The sequence below is a fragment of the Monodelphis domestica genome, chromosome 4 (genome assembly GCF_027887165.1).
Source record: "Monodelphis domestica isolate mMonDom1 chromosome 4, mMonDom1.pri, whole genome shotgun sequence".
Taxonomy (NCBI): Eukaryota; Metazoa; Chordata; class Mammalia; order Didelphimorphia; family Didelphidae; genus Monodelphis; species Monodelphis domestica.
Genome location: NC_077230.1, coordinates 65,657,099 through 65,674,153, shown reverse-complemented (window position 1 = coordinate 65,674,153; position 17,055 = coordinate 65,657,099).

Here is a 17,055-nt window from a genome sequence, read left to right as displayed (position 1 = left end):
TTAAATCTGCATTTGTAGAAAAGTGGTGTGGAAAATAGCCAGGTAGGAAGAGACTTAAGGAAAAATCAATTAGAGGGCAATTACAGTAATCAAAGGCAACTAAGTGGCATAGTTTTTTAGAGAGCTGAACCTGGAGTCAGGAAGACCCAAATTCAAATACAGCCTCAAGACCCTGACTATCTGTGTGACTATGGGCAAGTTTCTTAACACTATTTACCTTAGTTTCTTGTCTATCAAATGAGCTGGAGAAGGAAATGGCAAACTGTTCCTCTATCTTTGACAAGAAAATCCCAAAAGGGGTCACAAAGTGTTGGACACAATTGAGCAACAGCACAGTCATCAAGAGGTGACAAGGGTCAGAATTTAGGTACTAACTGTGTAAGAATAGAGATGAGGTCAGATGCAGGAGCAGTTAAAGAACAAGATTCATTAATTGATTGGATATGTAGGGTGAAGGACAATGAATAATAGAGGATTATATTAAAGTTACAAACCCAGGAGACTGGAAGAATGGTAGTATATGTCAACATAGAGGCTGATTTATAATAGTAAATATTTTGGAGATTCGATTGTTTCAATCCTCTATCAATTTGAGTGTATACTTCGAGGAATATTGGGGAACCACCATGTTTCAACAGTATATGGAAAAAGTAGTGAAAGACATGAACTACCCAGAGGTACTAATGTATCTAGAAGAGTCCTTTCTCTTTGGAAAGACCTTGGAATCATACGAGGAAAAGGATAATCACAGGAATACATCCACTATAATAATCCAATATAATATAATAATCTGAAACTCAATTGACAATTACATAGAGCTTTCATTAAGTATATGGGTCACAACAGGGAGCAAGCACTGAGTTAGAGAAGATAAAAGAGCTCACCAGCTGGTTATATCCAATGACCCTCAATGAACTAGAATTTCCCAGAATTTGATGACTATTATCAAAAATTTGAGAAGAATTATGTTGTAACAGCTAAGCCATTTGATGATCTCACTCATGGATGTGTGTTTGGGGAAAAACAACAGAGTAAAATAAACAATAGAGTCCTAGTCTGACTTCTTTGACACTATCTGGAAATCTTTGGGATAAGAAGAGGAGAAACACAAGATTTTATCAACTATCTCATTCATTCACAAGTATTGGCCTGTACAGATTTTCCTGAAAAAAAAAAACTTAACTTGGGGCTATGGTTCCACTGTGATTATATGTTATATTATGTGGAAGCCTATTAATATATGAGATCTGAGTTCAAATACAGTGTCAGACACTTAGTAGCTATGTGACTTAACCCTATTTGTTTCAGTTTCCTCTTTTGTAAAATGATCTGCAGAAGGAAATGAGAAATAACTTCAGTATCTCTGCTAAAAAAAACCCAAATGGAGTCATGAAGAATCAGATATAACTGAAAAAACAGAACAACAATTTAGTATTTCAAATGGCTTTTCCCCCAAGTTAATTCTAATGATTTATCTTTAAATGCTTCCTAATTCATTGACATCATTTTAACTCTAGCATTTCCTCTTCTTTAGTTAATAGATAATATATTATATCCCACTCATTTCCTAAAATCTTTAATCTACTTAGAATTTTGAAATGGTCTATATCTTCTGGCAGTATGTTATTCCTGGATAACATTTTATTTGTTTTCATTAAATCTTTGTTATTGCTTCACATTTACCAGTATTCTCAATAGAATCTTATAAAATATTTTCAACATCCCTATTATTTAAGTCAGGTGGTAGTCACTTTAATAATCTCTATGATTCCATCTCAATTGCCAAATACCAAATTTGTAAACATGTTATATCTGAACTAATAATCCTATTAACATCTAGATTTAAACATAGACATATTAAATCAATAGTAATAATTCTTATATTCAAATAATCACACTATATCACATACAATGTCCTGACTGGTTTAAAAAATACAAGAAAAAATATTTTAAAATTCAAAATTCTTCTCTCTGTAAATACTTATTACTCTCAGTGTTTAAAATTCCCAGATAAAAGAATCTTTCAAATAGGTCCCTATCAAGGCAGAGGTCTCAAAAAAATCTTACAGAATGGAATGCCCTACAAATGTAGATCATGGGGGATGGGAAAAATATTACAGAGGATGTGCTCCCCCACCCCCCAATGTAACATGCCAGTATCAGTGGTAATGAAGCAAATTATCACCTATCACATAGGCCATTGTGACTCCTATTCACTCTCTGGATTGGCCCACACCCTATAACTTATATTAGCAAACCCTAGAGGCCCAGAAGCAGACCACCACTACACAGTTATAAATGCTTCTTTTTAAATAAAAGAACAGAAAAGTTTCAAACGGAAACATACTCCCCTTATTCTTCACTCTAGTTCTTGAGCCTCACAAATAAGCTATTTATGTTTTCAGCTTACCATGTTTCACACTGAAATGGTGTGGGACTTTTAACACAAACCAATTGCTCCTAACACTGATACTTTTAGACCTTAAGCATCACCAATTACTTAGCAATAATATATAAGAAATATCATTACCATCATAGATCCTCCTACAATAAGGTATATGAATAAAATTTTAAAATACACATAATCTCCGTATAAACTTGAATTGCACTTCCCACCAATGGACTGTTTTTAGAGGGATGGTTATGCATTTAGTTATGGGCAGGTAGATGAAGTGGATAGAGTGCCAGAACTGGAGTTAGGAAAACCCAAGATCAAACCTGATTTCAGACACTTAATAGCTGTATAGACCTGAGTCAAGCCACTGAATTCTATTTGCCTCAGTTTCCTCCTTTGTAAAATGAACTAGAGAAAGAAGTGACAAACCATTCCAGTATCTTTGCAAAGAAAACTCCAAATGAGGTCATAAAGAATCAGACATAACTGAAATGACTGAACAGCAGTAACAATGCATACAGTTAAAAGAATCCAACTAAGAATCACATAAGGAAATAAAATCCAAATGTTTAGAGTAACTCACATGAAGCAATTTACAGCCTTGGCTATATTTTTTTGTCTATTCAACATATATATATATATACATACCATTGAACCATTGCCCCACTTCCTGCTTATCTGTTGATTCTCAGTACTCTCCTTTGACAGATCCTCTTGTCTTCCAGATGCTGTGAGATCTGATCAGACCAAATGCTCATTTTCTAGATGGTATGGTGTTTGATAAAGACAAACTTCAGAGCAAACTAGATCAAGTCGACCCTTTACTTTAGGCAAACAAACCCAGCCAGATGACCAGGATACAAAGCAACTATCTTCCCTTCTGCTCTGCTTTTTAAAAAATAATTAAATGTATTAACCAATTTATTTGTTTGTTACATTAAAATTCTGAAATAACTCCCTCCTCCTCTTCCCTCCCTGACTAGAGAAGGCATCATTTGGCAAAACAAATATATGTATATATAAAACTGTCTTGCTTGTTTCTGTTTATTAGTTCTTCTCTGGAGGTATACAAGCATAAGTCATTTTTCAAACAATATCTCTGTTGCTGTATATAATGTTCTCTTGATTCTGCTCATTTCACTCTTCATAATTTCATACAGGTCTTTCCATTAAAAAATCAACTGACTTGATTTTGGAATTAATCAGTAAAAGGAAGGTAGCTTTAAGAGAGATTGAGAAAGGCTTCTTATAGAAGGTGGGATTTTATTTGGGATTTGAAGGAAATGAGGAGGTAGAGGTGATGAGAAAAGGAATTTCAGGCATGAAAGTGAAAGAACATGGGAATGGGAGATGGAACACATCAAAGAAATCAGTATCCAAATGTCACAGTTATAAAACTCTGTGTTTATACATATAAACACAGAGTGTATATATATATATATATATATATATATATATATATACTGAAAAGATAGGAAAGACCAAGTTACAAAGGGCTTTAAATGTCAAACATAGTATATAATATTTGATTCGGGAGGTAATAGGAGCCACTTGAGTTTTATTTAATGGATGAGGAGGGTAACATTGTCAGAAATATTCTTTAGAAAGATGAATTCTGGAGATGAGTAGAAGAAAGACCAGAATGGATAGAGGTATGAAGACAAACCAAAAAAACTAAGTGTGAGTGGATGAGAGCCGCCTGAACAAAGCTCCCAAAGGATTAAAATGGATGTTACAAAGGGAGGAACAGAAATAATTTGGCAACTGGATAGGGGGAATGAGAGTGTGAAGAATTGAGGAAGATACATTATGAGCCTGAGTAACTGGAATGATCATTAATAGTAATTGGGAAGGTTGGGAGAGGGGTGGGCTGGGACATGAGCTCAGTTTTGGACATTATGAGTTTGAAGTCCTCTACAGGACCTCTAATTTGAGATGCCCAATAAACAGTTGGAGATGCATGATTGGATATCAGGAGGAAAGTTAGAATTGTGTGAATGGATCTGAGAATCAACATAGAGATAATTATTGAATCCATGAGATCTGATGAACCCATCAAAGAAAAATATGATATAGATGGAAAAGAGAAAAAGGTCCATGACATCCACATTTGCTATCACCTAGATGAATGTCCAACAAGAGACTCCGAAGGAGAGATCAGACAAGTAGAAAGAGAACCTGGAGAAAACACTGTCAAGAGACTATCAAGGAAAAGAGATCCATCAAGTTTATGAACCACATGACAACATCCTACTGTAAATCTCAGTTCCACTAACTCCTTCCAATCTTCCTAAAAACTTGCTTAGTTGACCTTAGTCAAAATAAACACAAAAACCTATCCATTAATAGCTCCTATAGCGATATCTAATGATGATGCTATCTATTTCTCACTAACAAAATTCTTGAGGTCAGCACATAATGATTCCACATAGTCACCAACTTTGATCTCCATAAACTCTTTTTAAAAAGCCTTTGTCATCTGACTCAGAATAGATGCTAAATTATTGTTTCCAAGGCAGAAAAGCAGTAAGGGCTAGGTAATTGGGGTTAAGTGACTTGCCCACAGTCATGAAGGTAGGAAGTGTGTGAGGTCAAATTTGAACCCAGGATCTCCCTTATCCAGGTCTGACTCCCTATTCACTAAGATATCTAGTTGCCCCCACAAATTCTTTCAATGGAGTTACTCCGTACAACCTTACTGAAACAGCACTACTATTAGACATCAACAGTTTCATAATTGTCAAATCCAATTTTAAGTCCCCATTCTCCTTACTCTTTCTCTAGCATCTAATGCCATTGACCTTTGTGGAAAAACTTTATGTCTTTACCTCACCTAGCATATCACTCTTAAGATATTCTATAGGTTCATCCAAGACAAAACTTTCCCAAAATTAGCTCATTCCCTATGGTCACATCAGTGAAATTTAAACTCCTTTGTCTGATATCTGTGATCCACTATAATTTGACACCAAAATGGACTCCCTACTCCGCCATACAAACCTGGAATATTTTTCCTGTCTCTCTGTCTTTGCTCACACTGTTCTTCATGCCTAGGATATCCTTCCACTCATCCTTTAAGCCAAGTGCACTCTCTCCCTTTTTCTCTCTTTCCCTTGGTCAGTGATGACCTTCCCTGGTGTTCCCCACTCAAATCAATATAACACTTTGTCTATAGCCATTTTCACTCATTTTTCTGCATTGTAATTATTTATGTACGTGTCATATCTTGTTAATTGAATATAAGGTACACGAGGAAAGGGAATGTGTCCAAATCTTATTATCTCTTTCTATGCTAGGACATAGTACTCTTTAATAGAAGGCATTTGATAAATATCTTTTGTATTTGATTTTGAAATTGGAATTGTAAGAATATTTAATAAGAGGAACTTAATTATGATTATGATGATGAGTGATAATATTTCAAGCTACACAAGAATTTGAGCAAGAAATATTGCCTCACCAAAGGATAGCTAGGGAGTACTTTTGGGTACAAATTTAAGTAGCACTTTAAGAACCCCAAGAAAATTTTGAAATAGCAAATACTTTTTTCTCATTTTACTGAAGAGAACAAGGAACAGTCCAAGGCAGATTAAATGACTTATTATCCCAGGATCACACAAGAGGAACAAGAATTTTAAAACATTTGTCAAATGGAGGTGGCACACTAATGACCTTTATGGTCCCTGCCAGATTCAAAAAATTATGAGTCTCTGTTTTTAATGACTAAAATTTTTACATTTTCTATTTGGCATACAAAAATATAGATCACATATTCAGTCTTCTTTCTACTTCAAAGGTTTTATATTTTAGGATTTCAGAAGCACACCAAATATTCAATAGAGCAACTACTTTTAATTCAGGTAGGCAGTGCAGTGGCTAGAGGGCGGGGCCTGGAGTTATGAAGACTCCTCTTCCTGAGTTCAAATCTGGTCTCAGACACTTGCTAGTTAGGTGACCATGGGCAAGTTACTTTAACCCTGTTTACTTTAGCTTCTTCATTTCTCAAATAATATGGAGAAGTAAATGACAAACCAGTTAAGTATTTTTGCCACAAAAACCCCAAATTGGGTCACAAAGAATTGGATGCAACTGAAAACAATTGAACAACAGCACCTTTGTTGAATAACATGCCACAAAATAAACTGAACATAGAGAGAAATATTAACATATCTTATTATATAAGTTAATAATAAAATCTGATATTTAAATGACAATTCAAGATTTTACAATGAGCTTTACATGTCTATATCTTTATCTATATATTATCCCATCTAATCTTCACAACAACCCAGAAGGGGAAGATACTATTACTGTCTACATTTTACAGATGTTGAAATGGAAGCTTAGAGAGATTAAATGATTTGCCCAGGATCACACATGTGCCTTAGATGAGACTTGAGCTAAGGTCTTCCTAATTCTAATCCTTGTGTTTTAATCACAAAACCACAATAGCTTAGGGATCCTATAAACCTTATTTTCTCATATTCAATTTTCTTGTTTTGATATATATGTAATATCCCATTTGATCCTGATAACAACTATGATGTGGAAGTTTTTCCCTCTTCAAATGAGGAAATAGAGGTTCCTCCATTTAATAGAGAAGTTAAGTCATTTGCTTTGAGTAACAAAGCTAGTAAGTGTCCAAAGAGGAATTTGAATCTTTTTCAAAGACTAGTGCTCTATCCATTGTACCATGCTGTCTCTTTTTAAAAAAAAAGATGCCACCAATGGGTTCAGAGATTAACCCAAATATTTGATTAGTGAATGCATGCACTTAGATTAAAGTCAGTCAGTCAATAACAATTTATTGCCCCCCCCATGTGTCAGACATGCAGAACATTGGAAACACAAAGACAAATGACAGTCCTTACTCACAATCTAAAATAGGAAACAACTACATACAAATAACCACATATAAACAAGTAAGATGGAGATGTCAGAATCCTATGCAAACTAATTTAGGAGATAGTATCAAAGAATAATTAACAACTAGGTGACTTGAGGATTCTGAGTTGAGGGGAAAAGATAACTTGCCTAATATTTGAGTTTTCCTTGGTGGTTACATAAGGGTTTGGTTGGAATTCAGTGGTGATCCAGTAAGTGTTTAACAATCACCTTTCTGAAAAAAAAAATACACAAAACAAATTTTTAAGTTTAACCTACATTTTTTAACATTTTCTCCATCACTTTCTTAAGTCAAGACAATAAACAAAACCATAAATCAAACACTGATTTGAACCTTCATAGTTTCTGAGGTTTAAATATTCATAATGAAAATTTAACAATCTGCCTCCAGCATGTCCTTGCCTTGGCGGAGTAGGCAGAGTATAGGCAGAATGAGAGAGTGGAAGATATGAAGAATGTGGAAAGCAGAATTATTGGAATAGAAGAATAGGGACAAGAGAATAGAATAATGAGTTAATAACGTTGCATGGGAGAAAGAGGGATGGATCAAGTTAACATTGAGTGCTGTTTCTAGGTTTGGCCACTTTCATTACAAATTTTCTATTTCTGAGACTTGGTACTTTTCAATTCCTATGCTTTGTTATTCTGAAAGACTACAAACTGAGAGCACAAGAGTTCTAGGAACTGAATTTAATTATACTACAGCCACCATCATCTGCACATTCACATCTACTACCAGAAAGAAATATTCTCCCACTTCCCTTTGCATTAGAGTGTCCTGGATCCAAAGGGGAGCCTACTGTTCCCTTTGACCTTGATGTTTTTTCTTGTAGCAAATAAAATGGACAAATTAAAATTGAGTTTCCTTAAAATTTTTTTTTGGCTTTTGGGATTTAAGAAAAATACCACTGATTAAAATCTTAGAAACCGCTATGACACAAGTAATGTAAATATGTCAGCAGAATCAAATATTTATAAATTGAAAATAACTGTTCCCTGACAACCTTATTGTTCCCACACATGAACCAAAATATGCCATCTTTTCATAACTGACTTTTGATTACAATTTCAAGAATATATCACAGATTTATCAGTTGAAAGCTTTCTAAAGATACTTTTTTCATCCTGAGGGAAACTAAGGACTATACCCATTAGCTACAGATAACAGTTTTTTTTTTTTAATTTTCAGCCTTTTATGTAAAAAAAAAGAAAGTAGTCATAAATACAGAGGAAATGATTTCATTTACACTATAATTCGGGATTTTATAGTAGATAGTTAGCTGGTGTTGAAATGAGGAAGATTCAAATTCAAGGTCCTCCTGTGACATATACTGCCTCTCTGACCATGGAGAGGTCACTTAATTTCTAATGGTTTTGGACAGTTCACTCGGACGATAAATTACAGAGAAAGAATTTTCTTTCACAAACAAGGAGGAAATTTTTTTATTACCTGATGAATTCTCTATACAAAGGAAATTACACATCCAATCTATTATACCAGAATAACATGTATGAAATGCTTTAAATTAATAATAATAATATTTATTATAACCCTTCCTTTACTATGACATAGTTTATAAAATCTGAACTGAAAACTAAAAACAGAAAAAGAACAGTGTCTGTTTACCAAATTATCTATCATTTCTATCATGAATAATCAAAAATTGTTTAATGAGAAAAAAAAACTAGAGTTGTTTTGAGAGACAAGGTAAGTAGAAAAGAATGGGTTAGTCACATAGTGAGAAAACAATGGATAGCAGATAAAAAGTGTCCTATCTGGTTCCTTATTATCTGATGAGAAAAAGAAAAAAGGTACTTAGATATCTCAGGAGACCTCAGCAAACTTAGAAAATTTGGGATCACAGATTAAGAGCTATAAAGGATTTTACAGGTCAATGAATATGGCCCTTTCATGTTATAGATGAGAAAATTAAGGCAAGTTACTTGTCTAGGGTCCAAGATATATTTCAGTGTGTGAAGCAGGATTTGAACACAAATCTTCCTGACTCTAAGACCACCAAACTATTTATTCTATAGCACTACCCTTTTCTAGGAAGACATGAGTAAGTCTCTAAAAAATGATCAGACATGAACAAATTTTGATTTGCAATTCTATACCAACAAAACTGAGAATTTTGATTGCAAGAATAATTGCAAACATGCAAAATACAAAAATTAAGAAGGATAATAAATGAGATTATAGAATTCAACCTAATAAAGTGAATTTAGCCAAAATAAATTAGAAAAAAGGCTCTGAGACAGGAAACTATATATGAAGCCTATTAAACACTGAAAAAGTAATATCTTTGGAGCAGCTTTGTGATTCAGTGGATAGAGATCCAGTCCTGGAGATGAGAAGTCATAGATTCAAATCTGACCTCAGATACTTCCTAGCTTTGTGACACTGGGCAAGTCACTTAACCCTATTTGCCTAACCCCTTAAAAATCTTATCAATTCTGAGAGAGGAGGTGAGTTGTTTTTGAAAAGTAATATCTTTACAGCATATACTCTGGTGAACTTGAAATGTATATTTGATGTTAATATAAAAGATCACTTCATTAAGAAGATGGGGGGAGGAAGAAATTCCTATCACGGCTATTGCAAAGGGAAGAATATTTATCCAAATAAGAGGTTGAGATTACAAAAGAAATAATTTTGATAACATGAAATTAAAAAATCTTTTGTTCAAATAAAATCACTAAAGACAGAAAAAGGTGAATAATTGGTGAGTTAACAGTTCTTTGTAGAGGAAAGGTTTTGCATCAGACATCACCAGTAAAAGTTTGCTATCCCAGAGATATATGGAATTGCTTCAAATAGTGAATAGCAGGAGTCATTTAAATTCCTGTAACCGTGATGAGACATTCCATCTCTTGCCTCTTTTCTTTTGTATAGACTATCCTCTCATGCCTTAAGTTTCTGCCTCTTGGAATGCCTACTTTATTTCATGCCTTATCTTATATGTTACTTCCCTCAAAAGACTTTTCTTGATTCCCCAAGTCTTCGGTGCCACCACCCTATATTATAGACATTATAGACATGTATATATTATTATCTTATATACCATCTATATTGTGTTTATACATACACACACACACACACACACACAAACACCATTTTTGCCTGTAAACATGTTGCATCCTCTCCAATAGGATATAAGCTTTCTGGATACAAAGACTATCTATTGTATTTGTTTTTCCACTTCCTAGAATGATGCGTGGCATGAATGTCTACTAATTGATTGCATCCAAATCTATGAGATCCTAGATCCATTTGAGTAGTTCAACATTTTGAGTATAACACCTAGAGCAGATCACAGAATGCTAAGAACTAAAAGTGTTTCAAGGGGTCAAGTAGAAAAGATCCCAAATTTCATAAATGAAGAACTGGAAATTCATACAGGTTCAGGTTGTTTGTTGTGGTTTTTTTCGGTCAGTGATAAAATGCATATGTGTGTATGTTTGAAATGAGCAAAAACTTAATTGGTGAAAGGAGAATGACCAAATTTTGTCAGCATGAACATTAAGAGAAAAGGAGTAGGAAAACACCAGAGTGAATGAAAAGTGTTTATCACATATGTAAAATCATCTCCATTTTATTTACCCAAGTTAAGCATTTTCAACCACGATGAACTGTTTGGCCAAGAGATGCCTTTACCTTCTGTTTGTTTGCTTTTCTGCATGAAAGGACCATGTTGTGTCTTGCACATAGCAGATACTTAAGGCATATTTGTCGAATGAATGAATAAAAAATAAGGCAGCATGGGCTTCATATTGATTATGAAGGAATAGTGCTACCTGGTCACATTATCTTTTAAGGTAGCTCTCAGTGGTGACACTTGCTTTTATCTTCATCATGAAATGATCCAGGAAATTTAAATCTTTTAAAAGGAGAAAATACATGGGGAGAGATGCATTAGTAAAAGATATTCCCTCCAAGCTTCCCATTCTTAAAGCGATGTAAGTTGCATTTTCTAGCCTATCCTTAGTGTTTGCTCAGAGTAAATTTACCAGCAGAGAGTAAAGGAATGAATAGTTATGGCATAGGAAGCAGGAAAGCTAAACTTTTCCAACATTCTCCTCTAATAAACTTTTTTTTAAAAATAATCATGGCAGCCTCTAGAGCAGCATGGGAAACAAAAGGTCAGAGTGAGACTTCTTTTTTCTAGACCAAGACAAAATAGGAAACAGAAGAAAAGATCTATGAGCCTAGGGTAAAGTTTAGCCTTAACCAGCAAGACCAGCTACAGGACTTGGAGATGTTGCTCTACAGATAGATTCACATATAAGTTCTACCAAACATTTAAAAAACTATGAATTCCAGTACTTTATGAAATATTTGACAAAACAAGTAAAAGGGGCAGCTAAATACCACAGTGGAAAGAGTGCCAAGCCTTGAGTGGGGAGGACCTGTGTTCAAATTCTACTTCCTAGATGTGTGATCTAGGGCAAGCCTCTTAACCCACTCTTCTGCCTTGGAACTGTTACTTGGTATTGACTCTAAGAGAGAAGGTAGGGGTTTAAAAAAGAAAATGGGAAAATAGATAAAAGAAGAATCTTACCAAATTTCTTCTGTGACACAAATGTAATTTTGACATCCAAACCAAGGGGAGAATGAAAAACAGAATGAAAGCTATAGACCAATTTTTCTAATGAATATTGTTGTAAAATTTAAAATAAAATACTAGCAAGGAGACTACAGCAATATATCACAAGGATCATACATTATAACAAGGTGGGATTTATACCAGCAATATAGGGCCAATTCAAGATTAGAAAATTGTAAGCATAATTGGCCATATTAACTAATCATAAGATCACATCAATAGATACAGAAAAAGGTTTTAAAAATTTATAGTATCCACTTTTATTTTAAACTAAAAACTAGAAAGTATAGGGATAAGTTTAGCTTTTTCATAAAATAATAAGTAGTATCTATCTAAAACCAAGAGCAAGCATTTTCTGTAATGGGATAAACTGAAAGACTTCCCAACGAGATCAGAGGTGAAGAAAGGATGCCCATTATGACCATTATCCAATATTATAGTCAAAATGTCATCTATAGCAACAACGATAAAAAGAAATTGAAGGAATAAAATAGGAAACAAGAAAACAAAACTGTCAGTCTACAAGCAATATGATGGTATACTTAGAGAATTAACTAAACAAAGTAAAGATAATTAACAACTTTAGCAGAGATGAAAGATAGAAAATAAAGCCACATAACTCACCAACGTTTTTACATATTACTAACAAAGTCCAGCAGGAAAATATGGAAAGAAAAATTACTGCAGGGGCAGTTAGGTGGCTCAGTGGATAGAGAGTCAGGCATAGAGATGGCAGTTCCTGAGTACGAATCTAGTCTCAGACACACCTTATCTGTGTAACTCTGGGAAAGTCACTTAACACCAACTACTTAGTCCTGAGTGCTCTTCTATCTTAGAACTGATATTTAGTATTGATTTAAAAACAGAAGATACGGGGTTTTTTTTAAATAAATACATAAAAATATAACAACTGTAAACACTACAAAATACTTGGGAATCCAAATGTCAAGATACACACAGGAAATATGTGAATAAAGTTAAAAAATACTTTAACCACAAATAAAAAGATTTAGACACTTGAATAAAGTTTAATTACTCGTGAGTAGGCCAAGCAAATACAATAAAAATGACAATTATACCTAAATTAATTCATTTATTCTGTGCCAGGACAAGCAGACTACCAAAAAATTATTTTATAGAGCTAGAAAAAATAACAAGATTCATTTGGAACAACAGAAGGTTAAGAATATCAAGAGAATTAGAGAAAAAAACGTGAAGGAAAATGGTCTATAAGTACCAGATCTCAAACTATATTACAAAGCAATGATTATAGAAATAATCTAGTACCAACTAAGAAACATAGTGGATAATCAGAGGAAGAAGTTCATAATATACAGGAGTAAATGACCATAGTAATATGGCATTTGATAAACCCAAAGTTTCAAGCTTTGTGGACAAGAACACAACAGCTATAACATACTGCTTTCTAGTCTGACCAAAATTAGGCATAGACCAACATCTCAAACTAACCCAAGTTAAGATCAAAATGGGTATATGATTTATACAGAAAGTAAACCATAAATAAATTAGGGAAGCATGGAAAAATTATTAGTCACATCCATGAATAAAGGAATAGAGTGGTCAAAGGAAAAAAATGAATAATTGTGATTACATGAAATTTAAATGTTTCGCATAAATAAAGCAAATGCAGTGAAAATTAGGAGAGCAAGAAAATGAGAAAAATAATAGCAAAGATTTTTATTCCTAAAAAAGTTTTGATTTCTCAAATGCATAGGGAACTGAGTCAAATGTATATAAATAGGAACCATTCCTCAACTAATTAATGACTAAAGAATATAAAAGCAACTTTCTGAAGAAACCAAAGCTATCAATAATTATATTAAAAATGCTCCAACTCACTTATAATTAGAGGATGCAAATTAAAACAACTCAGAGGCACCACCTCATACCTATCAATTTGGCTAAAATGACAAAAGAAAATGGCAATTGTTAGAGGGGATGTGCAAAAATAGAGACACTGATGGATGTATTCTTGGAAGAATTATGAATTGGTCCAGCTAGTTTAGAGAAAAATTTGCCATGATTCCCAAAGGGATATAAAACTGTGCATATTCTTTGAAAATACAGCAATACTGCCATTAAATCTGTATCTCAAAAAGATCAAAGATAAGGGAAAAGTACCAATATGTACCAAAACATTTGTAGCAGCTCTTTTAGGGTGGCAAAGAATTGGAAATTGGGGGGATATACATCAATTGGAGAATGGCTAAACTATCATGCTATATGATTGTGATGGTGTACCATTGTGTTATAAAAAATGATGATGGGAGGATTTCAGAAAAACACGGAAAGACTTACAAGAACTGAGACAAACTAAAGTGAGCAGAGGCAAGAGAACATTGTACACAATAACAGCAATATCATAACAATAATCAACTGGAAAACCTGAGTCTCTCTGATCTATACAGTGAACTAAAACATTCCTAAAAGAATCATGATTCAAAATGCTATCCACATCTCTTGAGAGAACAAATGAATTGTGAGTGCTGATTAAAGTATGTTTTTCCACTTTATTTTCCTGATTTTGTGCAATATGGATAATATGGAAATATATTTTACACAATTTAACACATGTAATGTATACCATTGTTCACCTTTAATTGAATGGGGAAAGAATAGGTGGGAGAGAATTTATAACTCAAAATATGAAAAAGTTAAAAATTAACAAACAAAAAAGAAAATGCAGTCTTTAAAGAGAGATAGAACCAGAGTCACAGAGAGAGAAAGAAAAAGAGAGGGGGAGGAAGAGAGAGAGAGACAGAGACAGAGACAGAGACAGAGAGACAGAGACAGAAAGACAGAGAGGGGGAAAGGGAGAGAGAGAGAGAGGAAGAGGAAAGAGAGAGAGAGGAAAAGGAGAGAGAGAGAGAGAGAGAGAGAGAGAGAGAGAGAGAGAGAGAGAGAGAGAGAGAGAGAGAGAGAGAACTCACTAGAATTTAATTTTGTTATGTATATTGTTTCCCCCAGTAGAATGTAAGCTTCTTGAGGACAGGGAATTTTTCATTTATATTCTTGGTAAACCTAGAACCTGGCAGGGAACCTTACCTATAGTATCCTGCTAATAAATGCTTCTTTAGGATAGCATAATAGGATAGTATACGATAGCCTACAATGATGGAATGGGATGGGATTCGGTAGAGTGGAGCAAAAATCAGTATGCCTGAGAACAGACTTCCTTTACCCATGTCTACACCCTTGGCTCATCCATCTTCCCACCAAAAACACAATTCTCCTGAACCACCAAATCTTTTTTTTTCTTGCATGGAATTGTGAAAGGGAGAAAAAAATTATTCACTCTATAAACTCTGGCCTTCTCCTTAATATTTCATGAAGAATATGATAAGGCACGTTGGTAATAGAGCTTACATTTGGCTTTATAATACTCATGAAAATCACTGTGGGGCAGCTATTTTTAAACCTTTTGTTCTCTTAATAGTTTCTCTTTCCCATATGTCCAGCCTTGACTTATTTTGCCCTCACTTTTCTCTTGGATGCCTTCACTGTCTGCAACTCCACTAGGCTCTTCGACATCTCTTCCCTCAGTGCCTGAACTTTACGGAGCATTTCAGGCTTTTTATTAGAGAAAGAGAGAGACAGAGAGAGACAGAGACAGAGAGAGAGACAGAGACAGAGACAGAGAGAGACAGAGACAGAGACAGAGACAGAGACAGAGACAGAGACAGAGAGACAGAGAGATAGAGACAGAGACAGAGAGACAGAGACAGAGAGAGAGAGAGAGACAGAGAGAGAGAGAGAGACAGAGACAGAGACAGAGAGATAGAGACAGAGAGAGACAGAGACAGAGAGAGAGACAGAGACAGAGACAGAGAGACAGAGACAGAGAGAGAGAGAGAGAGAGAGAGAGAGAGAGAGAGAGAGAGAGAGAGAGAGAGAGAGGAGAGAGAGAGAGAGAGAGGGAGGGAGGGAGGGAGGGAGGGAGACAGAGAGAGGATAGTCAAAGTTACAGTTTTACAGACCCAGTTCTGAAAGAATTCAACATGTGGACTTAGCAAATCACTTATTCTTTTGATCATGTTATGAGCCTTTCTAGGTTTTAAGAGTTTATGAATTCATATATTCATAGTTCATAGTGACAAGTTTTCTTTACAAGTAGCTCATAATTAAATAGCTTGGGCCAAGCTGTTTTTAAGAGATTTTTTTTTCTCTGATAGCACGTATGTATAAGGTTTTATTTAGTCCTTATTGTGTTGCATTGCATAATGGCTGTGAACATAACATTTATATAGCAGTGTAAGGATTGCAAAGGTTTTTAACGTTAGTATCTCACTTGATTCTCACAACAACCACTTATCATAGTTGCTGTTTTGTTTGGTCATTCAATCATGTCAGACTCGGCATGCTCTTGTGGAGCATAGCATGTCAGTACCATCCATGAGGTTCTCTTGGCAGTTCACTATCTCTTTCCCCAGTGACTTAAACAGAGGCTAAGTGACTTACCCAGGATCACACAGCTCATCAGTGTCAGAGGTCATATTGGAACACAGGTATTCCTAACTCCAAGCCTGACTCCCTATCCTCTGAACCATTTAATTTCTACCAAGGTGATGTAACTAAAACTATATTTTAAATGAAGAAACTAAGGCTGAAAGTGGTTAAATAACTTGTCTGTGATCATATGTGTTTGATGTAGAATTTGAACTTGTTTTTGACTTAGAATCTAGTACTTTGTCCAATACTTTTAAAAGAGTTAAATAGTAGTTCCCCCCCCCCCCATATTTTTCTATAGCACAAGATTTGAACTGTCTTCCATCCTCACGCCACATCACAGTTAACTGCTTTTCTCTTCTTCGGCTACTTCTTGGACATGTCCTCTCCATTCTAACTGTGCTAATTTATTTGTCATCCTCTGTCTGCACTTTCCACCTCAGAGCTATTGTACATGCCATTCATCTGTTCAGAGGGGCCACCCTGCTCTCTGCAACTAATCATATCCTTGTCATCTTTTTTTTACTGAAGGCTCAACTCCTCTATCAAGCTGTTACAGAGTAATGTCTCTAGATTCCAGTCATTTAAAAAAAATTTTATTTCTTCTTCCTCCAAATAACTTGTATTTTATATTCCTAGAGATGGCTGGGTAGAGAGTTCTATAAAAGTGAACCCAAAGAC